Source organism: Chrysochloris asiatica, unplaced genomic scaffold, assembly GCF_000296735.1.
Source record: "Chrysochloris asiatica unplaced genomic scaffold, ChrAsi1.0 scaffold00007, whole genome shotgun sequence".
Classification (NCBI taxonomy): domain Eukaryota; kingdom Metazoa; phylum Chordata; class Mammalia; order Afrosoricida; family Chrysochloridae; genus Chrysochloris; species Chrysochloris asiatica.
Window position 1 is genome coordinate 28,619,915 of NW_006408525.1, and position 12,592 is coordinate 28,632,506.

Consider the following 12,592-nt stretch of genomic DNA (forward strand, 5'->3'; position numbering starts at 1 on the left):
TGTCAGGAGGGAACAGTCGTTGGAGAAGGATATCATGCTTGGTAAGATGGAGGGTCAGAGAAAAAGAGGAAGACCCCCAATGAGATGGATTGGCCAGGTGGCAGCATTGATGGACTCAAGTGTGGCAGTGGTAGTGAGGTTGACCCAGGATTGGACATTGTTTCGTTCCGCTGTGCATGGGGTCGCTATGAGTTGGTTTCAACTCGATGGCACCTAACAACAACAACATATCCTGGTGTGGCACTGTGGGAGCAGCACTGGACTTTGAACCACAAAGTCAGCAGTTTAAACCTACCAGCTGCTGCTAGGAAACCTTAAACAGGGTCGCTATGAGTTGGAATTGACTCGAGGGCACTTAACAACAACAGCAAATTTACCTTTGCTGCAAACATATCCATAGATGTGGTGGAACATGGTGTATTAAGTGCTGTTGAGTCGGTTCCAACTTATAGTGACCCTATATAGGGTTTCCAAAGAGTGGCTGGTGGGCTTGAACCACCAATCTTGCAGTTAACAGTCCAGTACTTTTCCTACAATGCCACACTAGGAGCATGGAGCATACAGAGGGAAAAATTATGAAAGTGTCTTTGTTGTTGTATTGTTAAGTGTTGTTGAGTTGGTTCTGACTCATAGTGACCCTCTGTAGGGTTTCTGAAGCTATAAATCTTTATAGGAGCAGAAAGACATCTTTCTTCAATGGAGTAGGTAGGCTCAAACTGCCGACCTTGTAATTAGCAGCCCAGTGCTTATTCTATAATGCCATGCCAGAACCCATGGTGGAGCATACATAACCAAATACCTTAAAGGAAAGATTTGCTGGGTCTGAGACCTCAGGACCATGGTCTTGGGGGACGCCATGATCAATTGGTATAACATAGTCTACAAAGACAATGCTCTACATCCTACTTTGATGAGTTGCACTTGGGACCTTAAAAACTCATGAGCAGCCATCTAAGGAGCAACTATTGGTTTCTCCCTGTCCAGGGGAAGGAAGACTGATGAAAATTGAAGGCATTTGGAAACAGTCCAATGGGCTGATGGACCATGTGAACATTAGTCTCCACAACCCAGAGACTAGAACTAGATGGTACCAGCCTACCACTACCAACTGTTCCAAAATGGTTAAATTTTAGAAGATCCTGGAGAGAATGGGAGGAAGTGTGGAACAAAACTTAAAATCATGAAAACAGCCAGGCTTAGTGGTCAATTGTAAGGATGTTCAGGCACAGAAGCAGATAGTGTTTCGTTGTGTTGTGCACAGGGTTGCTGTGAGTCAGAACAGCACCTAACAACAACTTGTCAGATGGACTCTGATGTGGCATTGTAGGATAAACACTGGACCGCTAAGAGTCATTCCTGGGAAATATTATATAGGGTCGCTATGAGTCAGAACCAATTTGACAGCACTTTACAGTTGATTAGCTGGAGACTAGTGGAACCCTAAGACAATGGTCCTTGGTCATGCTTTAGCTCTGGAACTGGACTCACCCCCATGGTTCAATTTTGAGCCAAGCAGTAGGTAAATATATAGGGGGACAACAATACTTGTGAGATATGCACATCATAGACTGGTCAACCATTCAAGATCAAAAGGACAGCATTTAACTAAGAACAAAATTCAGAAGGGTAGGGAAAGAAGGAGGAATGGAAACAAGAAGCAGAGAAAGGTTTGGGATAAGTGATGTTACGTAGAGAGGGCTGCAACAGAGATGAAACAAGGTATTGAATATAAACAATCTGTTGAATACAAAACTGACAAGTTGCTCTGTAAACCTTCAGTCATTTCATCACAAAAAGTTAAAAATATGTATATGTATATGTATATGTTAGAGGGTATGGGATGTAATTTTAGAAAGGTGGTCAGGGAAAAGTCTCACTGAGAAACGGATATTTAAATAGAGACTTGAAGACAGTAAGAAGAAAGTCCTGTATATATCTAACAAAAGATACTCAACAAAAGGAAGTCAAGGGAACAGCAAGAGCAAAAGTCCTGAGGACAGAGCGTACTTGTTTGAGGAACAGAGACTGGTGTGGTTAGAGAAGTAAGAAAAAGAGTTACTACCAGTATTATTTAAACTTATGCACCAATCACTAAAGCCAGTGATGATGAAATTGACTAATTCTACCAACTTCTTCAGTCTGAAATTGATCAAACATGCAATCATTCATTGCTAATTACTGGTGATTGGAATGGGAAGGTTGGAAACAAAGAGGGAGGATCAGTAGTTGGAAAATGTGGCCTTGGTGATAAGAAATGATGTTGGTGATCACATGAGATAATTTGGCAGGACCAACAACTTATTCATTGCAAATACCTTTTTTTTCTCCTTTATTTATCAATTTATATAATTATATGAATTATGGGATACTTCAGTGTGACCCCTGGGAGTGTGTGCAGTGTAGCATTTATTAAAACCATTTACTTTACTTTTTTTTTAATTCCACTTTTGCTAGAAGAATTTGAAATATGCTTCAGTTTGGCAATCTTTGTTTCTCAATTTCTTTTTCTTTTTGTTCTATGTTCTCATGTGTGTACTAACGTCATCATCTTTATGTCTCTAACATCAATGTCTTTGCTGCATCCCATTTCTGCCCACTCAGCATTATTTAACACTCTCAACATGCAAGACATGTGGGTGGATCATTCTAGAACATCTGGATGTTTAGAAATATCTGGATAATGTTGAGTATCTAATTTTTCATGCAGATGTATGATATCATGTAAACCAGCACTGCTTTTGTTAATGTTGAAAATTCCTAGGGTTTCTAAAAAATAAGAAATATAGCTGCCAACTACTATCATCTGATAAGTTTTAAAGGTGAATTGTTACAGAAAAAGTATTTTGCAATGATTTCTCAAATAATATATGGTTTGTATTCTAATTATACCAAAGATTTGATATTATGTTTATGGTTGTTGTTGTTGAGTGACGTCAAGTCGGTTCAGACTCACAGTGACCCTGTATAGGGTTTCTGAGGAGCGATGGGTAGGTTTGAACTGCCAACCTTGTGACTCAAACTGACCTTGCAGTCCAGTGCATTATCCTGCAGTGCCACACCAGGACGCCTGTGTTTATTGTAGCACTGTCAAATCTTTCTCCTATCATTGGAAATTTTGCTGTTTTAGTCTAGGGAATCAGACCTAGGGTTATGGTTTACGTAATTGGATTTCTGGGAAGTCAGCCAATTAAAAAAAATTAATGAAAATTTGCCATAATAAATTAAATTTTGCTTTATGTCATTAACATAGGACAGATGTTTAATCAGATTTTTTTTTGAACTGTTAGGCTTGGATCATTAATAAGCTATTTTGAGTTAGTCTTTCTATAATCTATAATGCTCTTCTGTAATATGTTTCTAAAGCAGAAACATATTACAGGAAATTTAATAACACTTTGGAGAGATGGAATATAAATAGAATTATCAGGGAAACAGTGCTCATATCCACATGGACTTAGGTAAATCTTGTTGCTGTTATAATTTCAGAGGCAATTGATTGGCCTTGTTGTTATAATTTTATCATATACATTTTTTTTTATATCCCACAAAGCATGGAATATATCTTTTTTTTTTTTTTTTGCTTCTATTCCCTTTGTTTTGGTTTTGTTTTTTTGGATGTATACCAATACACTCAGGAATATACAGTCTTTCAAACACCCAAAGGGCATACCCTGCAAGCCTTCCCCCTGGCTGCCAGCACACAGCCCCTCTCCCTCCATGAGTCTAGAGTCCCCAGCTGCTCCGTCGCTGGCATAGCTGCTTCTCTGAATAGGGTCCCACACTCTGCTCCTACTCCTCTCTCTTCATGGTCCCAGGGACCTCTGCTCCTGGACTGCAAGATCAACCACGCCCCTCTTTTTGCTATAAAACTGCTACCTTTACAGTTGCAATGGCAAATACCTTTTTGACACAACATAAAAGGCAACTCTACACATGGGCCTCACTAGATGGAATACACACAAATCAGACTAACTACATCTGTGGGAAAATACAGTGAAAAACAAGACCAGGGGTAGACAGTGGAACAGACTATCAATAGCTCATCTGCAAGTTCAAGCTGAAGTCAAGGAAAATTAAGTCCACAAGAGCCAAAGTATGATCTTGAATGTATTAGACAATAATGGCCGAACACCAGAAGAGTTGTGGGGTGACATCAAGAACATTATATAGGGAGAAAGCAAAAGGTCATTAAAAAGACAGGAAAGAAAGAAAAGACCAAAATGAATGTCAGAAGAGACTGAAACTTGCTCTTGAGCATAGAGATGCTAAAGTGAATGGAAGGAAAGAGGAGGTAAAAGAGCTGAACAGAACATTTCAAAGGGCAGCTTGAGAGACAAAGTAAGTATTATAAGGAAATGTGCAAAGACTTGTAGTTAGAAAACCAAAAGGGAAAAACATGCTTAGCATTTCCCAAGATGAAAAAAATTGAAGAAAAAATTTAAACCTTGACTTATAATATTGAAGGATTCTATGGACAAAAATTTTAAAACTTTTTATTGTGAATTGAGTGGAAGTTTACATAACAGATCATCAGATTTACATTCAGCAAATCATATACTTTGTGGGCAAAATACTGAATGACACAGAAAACATCAAAAGAAGATGGGAGGAATATACAGAGTCAGTATACCAAAGAGAAATGGTTGATTTACAGATATTTCAAGAGGTAGTGTATGATCAAGAATCAATGGTACTGAAGGAAGAAATCCAAGTTATACTTAAGGTATTGGTGGAAAACAAGACTCTAAGAATTGACAGAATACAAATTGAAATATTTCAACAAACTGATGCAGCACTGGAGGCTCTCATTCATCTATGCCAAGAAATTTGGAAGACCTGGCCAACTGATTGAAAGAGATCCATATTTGTGCCCATTCCAAAGAGAAGTGACCAAGTGGAATGCGGAAACCATTGAACAACATGGATTAGTATTACATGCAAGTAAAATTTTGTTTAAGATAATTTAAAAAGGGTTACATCAACAGAGAACTGCCAGAAATTCAAGTTGGATTCTGAAGATGACGTGGGACAAAGGATATCAGTGCTGATGTCAGATGAATCTTGAATGAAAGCAGAGAACAAGAAAAAGATGTGTACTTGAGTTTTATTGACTATGCAAAGGCTTTTGATTGTGTTGTTGTTGTTGTTAAGTGCTGCAGAGTCAGTTTCAACTCTTTTTAATATCTTTTGCAGAAGCAGAAAGCCTCATCTTCCTCCCAAAGAGTGGCTGGTGGGCTAGAACCTTTGATCTTGTGGTTCACAGTCCAGTGCATCTCCTTTGGAGTCATCGACTGTGTAGATCATGACAAATTATGGATAACATTATGAAGCATGAGTATTCCAGACCACTTAATTGTGCTCATGAAGAACCTGTACACAGACCAAGAGGCAATTGTTGGAACAGAACAAGGGGATACTGAATGGTTTAAAATCAGAAAAGGTGTACGCCAGAGTTGTATCCTTTCACCATACTTATTTAATCTGTTGAATCCTGGTGTGGCACCATAGAATAAGAACTGGACTGCTAACCACAATGTCCATGGTTCAAACCCACCAGTCACCCCTTGGAAACCCTATACACAGTTGCTATGAGTTGTAACGAATTTGACAGCACTTAACAAACAGCAAAAATTCAATCTGTATGCTGAGCAAATAATCTGAGAAAGTGGATTATATGAAGAAGAACATGGCATCAAGATTTGAGGACAACTCATTAACAACCTGAGATCTATAGATGATATAACCTTGCTTGTTGAAAGCAAAGAGGACTTGAAATACTTATTGATAAAGATTAAAGACTTTAGTATGGATTGTACCTCAATGTAAAAACAAAAACAAAGGTCATCACAATTGGACAAATGAACAACATTATGATAAATGGAGAAAGATTGACGTTGCCAAAGACTTCATTTTGCTTGAATCCATAATTAGCATTCATGGAAGCAGCTGTCAAAAAATCAAATGACTTATTGCATTAGGCATATCTTGAACACTTCTTCAAAGTGTTCAAGAGCATCTGACCCAAGTCGTTGTATTTTCAGTAGCCTCATATGCATGTAAAAGTTGGACAATGTTTAAAGAAGTCTGTAAAAGAACTGATGCATTTGAGCTATGGTGTTGGGGAAGAACACTAAAAGTACAATGGACTGCCAGAAAAATGAACAAATCTGTGTTGCAAGGAACACAGCCAGAATGCTTCTTGAAAGCCAGGATGGCGAGACTTCATCTCTCATACTTTGGACATGTTGTCTGTCACAAGGGACCAGTCCCTAGAGAAGGACATCATGCTTGGCAAAGTAGAGGGTCCATGAAAAAGAGGAAGACCTCCAAAGTGATGTATTGAGCAGTGGGCAGCAATGGGATCAGGCATAACAATAAAACAATTGTGAAGACAGTGAAGTGTTCATTCTGTTGTACATAGGGTTACTATGTATCAAAACCAACTCAAGGCACCTAACAACAACAAGAGACATAAGTTATGCAATTGGAGGTAATCGGGGGTTGGGTGCGGAAACTTCAGCTTTTTGTGTGATTGTTACGCTCTGGATTTCACTCTGAGTGAGACAGAGTTTTTAGCAGAATGATATAACCTAACTTACTTTGTTGTTAATTAAAAAAAAACAAACACCTTTTATTGTAAATTGAGTGAAGGTTTACAGAGCAGATCATCAGTTTTACATTCAACAAATTGTATACTTTGTGTCATTACAGTGATTGCAGTCCCCTCCATGTACCAAAAGTTAACAGTATTTACCTCTATTCACTTAATGATTGCATTCCTCCCTGTGTCTTCTGCTTCCTTTATTTTTTTCTCTGCTAACCTCCCTCTTGTATATTGCCTGCCATGTCACCAGATTAACATGTGTCTACACTCTAGCCTGTGAATAATTTCCTTTCCCTCTACCTCCCAAACCATTACAGATTAATTCTTTTATTAAGAAAACCTTTTCTTAACTTTTACAACATTTTGTTGTTTGTTGTTGGGTGCCATTGAGTTGGTACCGACTGTGCACAACAGAATGAAACACGACCAGGTCCTGTGCCAATCTCAAAATCATTGCTACGTTTCAGCCCATTCAAGTGCTCTTGGTTTTTAAGAAACATTCGGGCTGTAGACAGATTGGTTTTTTCTTTTGGCAGTTCATGGTACTTTTAATATTCTCCTCCAACACCATAACTCAAATGCATCGATTCTTCTACAGTCTTCCTTATTCACTGTTTAACTTTCACATGCATATGAGATTATTGAAAATACAATGGCTTGGGTCAGGTGTTTACAATATTGGTCTCATACACTATTTGTCCTTTTGTAATTGACTAATTTCACTCAGTATAATGTCCTCTAGGAGTTCTGGTATGGCACTGTGGGTTAATGCGCTGTACTACAAGGTTGGTTTTAATTGCAAAGTCGGTGGTTCAAGTTCACCAGCTGCTCCTTGGAAACCCTATATAGAGTCACTATGGTTAGAATCAATTCAACAGCACTTAACAACAACAATACCCTCAAGGTTCATCCATGTTGTGAGCTGTTTCGCAGACTCATCTTTATTTTTAAATGTTGCATAGTATTCCATTGTGTGTATGCATCAAAGTTTGTTTACCCATTTTTCTTGTTGATGGGCATTTAGGCTGTCTCCATCTTTTTGATATGTCTCTTGTAGACAACATAATTCTTATTCATTCTGCTACTCTCTGTCTCTTAACTGGTACATGCAGTCAATTTACATTCAGTATAATTATCGATAGGTATGAATTGACTTCTGTGTGACACGTGTGTTTTTTGTGGAGCTGGTGGTTTCCTGCACTGGGTTCATTTTGTTTGTGGGTTCTCATTTTCAGTTTTGTTATGTTAATGTTTACTAAATCTTTTCTGATGTTCCTCTTTTTTTAAATTTTGATGTGCAAGTGTATTAGTTCCTTTGAGGTTACCCTGTAATTTATTAATTTTTCCCCTATTTAAAATAATCTGTTTATCTTTATATCTACTTGAATTTCTCACCATTTGGAAGTTCTGTATCTACATTCTTCCCTCTTTTTGCTTTGTAATTGACTTCATTATAAATTGATATCTCTTGTGCCCTGTTTTCAATCTGGTAGGTTTGTTTTACTTTAAGTACTTCCATATCTGGATTGAATTCTAGATGGTGTTGTCATGTCTGGTAATCTCAGGGTGTTTGCTGTTGTTGGTTCTCAGTCCAAAGAATACTCGTAAACACTTTTTGTGAAGTTGGTCTGCTCATTACAGATTCCTTTAATTTCTGTTTGTCAGGAAACATCTTAATTTCATCTTTGTATTTAAGGGACAGCTTTGTTGGGTATATGATTTTTGGCTGGCAATTTTTTTCCTTCAGAGTTTTGTGTGTGCCATCTCATTGCCTTCTTGTGTGCATGGTTTCTGCTGAGAAATGAGAGCTTAGTCTTATTGGTTCTCCTTTGTAGGGAACTTTTCATTTTTCCCAAAGCTGGTCTCAGGATTCTTTCTTTATCTTCGATTTTGGAAAGTTTGATTATGATATGTCTTGGTGATTTTATCTTGGGATCTATCCTATTTGGGGTTCATTCAGCTTCTTGAATCTTCTCATCTTTTATTATGTTAAGGAAGTTTTCTTCCAACAATTCTTTGACAATTTTTTCTGTGCTTTTTATTGATTTTTCCTGTTCTGGAATTCCAGTCACTCATAACTTGTTCCTCTTCATGGTGTTCCACATAACTCTTAGACTTTCTTTGTATTTTGTCTTTCTTTTTTTTCTAATTGTTCTTCTAGCATACTAGCATCGAGAGATTTCTCTTTAAGCTCACTCATTCCAGCTTCCATTACTTTGAAACTACTCCTTTGCCCTTTCAGCATATTGTCCATTTCTAAAACCTTAGTATTAATTTTGTGCATTTCTAATGACAGATTTTGTATTGTTTCAGAATATGCATTTATTTTATCTTTGTTCTTGCAGTGTTTTCCTGAAATCTTCTAACTTTTTTCCCTGTGTTTTCCTTGCTTTTCTCAATCCTTCTGTCAATCATTTGAAGGTAACTAAATATCATTCTTTTGAGTCATTTTTCAGTTAGTTCCATTACCTTTTCATTCTAAAAAGCAATTTCTGGCTCTCCATGTTGGTCCTTTGTTTGAGTCATTCTCTCTTGGTTCTTTGTGTGAACTAAAATATCCGGGGCATTGTGGTGCTGTCATATTTGTATTTAATTGATGGCTGTGTGTGTGATGTGTTTTTTGGCTCTCATCAACTGTCTCCTTTAAGGAAGTTCTGTATCTACATTCTTCCCTCTTTTTGCTTTGTAATTGACTTCATTATAAATTGATATCTTTGGTGTAGTTAGAGAATGGAACCATTCTCCATTTACCATTCGGGTACTTTAGTTACAGGTGGGTTTGGCTGGTCTGGGCTGCTGTCTATCATTGATCAGGTGATATAGGAGCTGCTCTTGGCTCTTGCCCAGTAGGTGAAGCTGCAGAGGGTACAATTGTAGTTGGTCTCTATGGGTATGGTTGCTATCTCCTGTCAGGTGGGAAAGAGGAGAAATGTGTACACGCACACACACACACACACACACACACAAGAAAATAAATGAGAACAAACAAGTAACCAACAATTGAAAGAGACAATAATAAAGGAGAAAAACTAAATAAAAAATACAGCAACCAGCAAAAAAGAATATGATAGCTAAAAGAAAAGAGGGACATGAAAATGGAGAAAATGCAGCTATAGAAGAGAAAATAAAAGGACGATATGAAAGAAGGGGAAAAAAAAAGGAAACCAGTTAGGAAAACCAGGAGAGGGAAGACAGAAAGAGAGAGTAGAGAATAGTAAAGAAAGATAAAAAGATTAAAAAACAAACAAACAAACAAAACACTAAAAAAGAGGACAAATGAGTCAGAAGGAAAGAAGTAAAAACAAAAGCAGAGATAGAAAAGCTAGAAATATTCCCATCAGTTACATATAAGGGTTCCCATTTCTCCACACCTGATATTTTATTTGGTGTGTTTGATTAAAGGGAAGGCTGAACATATATTTACTTGTTGTAGTTTCTCTTTTATGATTAATCTATTTGCATCCTTTGTTCATTTATCTATTGGGTTCTTAATATTTTTCTCATTTAAAAAAAAATCTATTTACATGAATGATTTATTTAAGATATTTTCCAGATGTGTAAACAGCTTTACATTTTTGTCATCAAATCTGTATATCATGTTCTTCATGATTTATGGGGTTTAGAAGTGACTTTTCTATTATCCTAAATGTATGGTGTTGTGAGGTGCTGCTGAATTGATTTTTGACTCATAGCAACCTCACATGACAGAGTAGAATTGCCCCATTTGAGTTCCTTGGCTTTAATCTTTATAAAAAGAAATCACCAGGACTTTCTCCCACAGAGCCACTGATTGGGCTTGAACTGCCAACCTTTCAATTACCAGCTGAGTGCTTCTCCAATTCGTCACCAGGGCTCCCTTCCAAATGTATGTTGCTGTTGTTGTTAAGTATCATTGAGTTGGTTCTGACTCATAATGACCATGTATAGGGTTTCCAAGGAGCAGTTGGGGGGATCAACCCCCACCTCACAGTTAGCAGTTCAGTGCTTATCCTACACTGCCATACCACCCTTCTAAAACTGAATGTGATATGTGGAACAAGAATACTTTTCTCCCAGTCTTGTATCCTGGTGTGACGCTATAGGATAAATACTGGACTGCGAAGTTGGTTTGAACCTCACAGTCGGTAATTTAAACTCACCACCTGCTCCTTGGAAACCCTAGGCAGGGTTGCTATGAGTTGAAATGGACTTAAGGGCACTTAACAAAACCAATAACAACCTTGTCAACTAATTAGTCTTTAAGATTCATTTTTTCTTTTAAAGTCCAAGTGGCATAGTGAGTTATGTGTTAGGCTGCTAACCACAAGATCAGTAGTTCAAGTCCAACAGCCACTCTGCAGGAGAAAGAGGAAGCTTTCTGCTCCCATAAAGATTTCTAGACTTGGAAACCCTACATAGGGTCACTCACTATGAATCAGAATCCACTTGGCACGGGGGTTGGTTTTGATTTTGGTTTTCCTTTTCCTCTTTCAGTACACGAACCCCTACTCCCACTCTAAAGGAGGTTAGTGAAAACATCTCCTAGGAACTCTCATTTGGGACACGTTTATAGTTCTAAATTTCTTCCTGCCTGGTTGCTTCTAATGGTATCTCAGAAAGGTGGAGAGAAGTGATAGGCTTCTGGAAAGACAGGGTGTGTAAAGGTTAACAGTAAGGATTTGAAAGTCTGGTCAACCTAGGTTCAAAAACTAGTCATCAATTCTGTGAATTTAAGCAAGTTCTTCAAAACTCTGTACCTTCTTTTTTCATTTATAAAATGAAAATAACAGTGTATATCACATAGGGTGGTTGATGGTTAAATGAACTAACATACACAAAGCACAGAGAACAATGCCTAGCACATAGTAAACACTATGTGTGACTTGCTGCTTGGGGAATATACAAAAATTGGTGTGTATAATGCTTGAAGGATTGTGAATGATCAGAACATACCCTAATTCACTGATACAACAAATAGTCATTGAGGATCTACTATGTACCAAACATAGCTCTAGGTCTGGAGTATACAGTAATCAACTGCTGTAATAATTTATATTCTAGAGAAGAAACTGACAATAAACACATGAGTAAGATAATTTCAGATAATGGTAGGTGTGATGAGGAAAATAAAAGATGATGTGATAGAGATGGAGGGAGGGTTGTGTCCGTTACTAAGATGCAAAAGAATGAATAAGGAAGAATCGAGAATTCTGGTGTGGCTACATTAAACTTTAGATGCCTATTAGAGATCTGTTTTTTTTTTTTTTTTCTCTCTCTCTCTTTCTCTCTCTCTCTCTGTATGAGTTAAGGTCAAATTAATTCCAACAAGAAAGGTCAAATAGTTGAAGCTCAGTGGAGCTATCAGAACTGATGAACATAGATAAGACTTCTTAGGAAGAAAGTGTAAGCAGAGCAGACTAGAGGACATAAGACTGAGCTCTGGAGTATGTCACTTATAAAAACCGGAACAGAGGAGGAAGAGCCAACAAAGCAAATGGTGGAGGTACCATTGAGGTTGGGGGTAAATCAGAGGAAGAGGTTTTTAGAAAACTAGTCATTGCTGTTTATCGATTTCTATTCATAGCAACCCTGTTGAACGGCGTAAAACTGCTCCATAGGTTTCCAAGACTGTAAAGTGTTACGGAAGTAGACTGCTTTCTCATCTTCCTCCCACAGAGCAGCAGCTGGTGGTTTTAAACCCCTGACCTTTCAGTTAGCAGTCCAGTGCTTATGCTACCGGGTCACCAGGACTCCTGTTTTTTTGTGTTTTGTTTTTGTTTTCATGTTTTATTGTGAATTATGTAATAGTTTACAGGGGAGAACATTAGTTTTGCATTCATCCTATAGTTTCATTGCCGTGGTTACAATCCCCTCCATGCATCATCAACCAACCAAAGGGTATGCCCTGTAAGCCTGCCCCCCACCCCCACCCCCGGTCATCAGCACACAGCCCCTCTCCCTCTCTGGGTCTAACTAAAGTCACCAGCTGCTCCATCTCTCCATGTCATT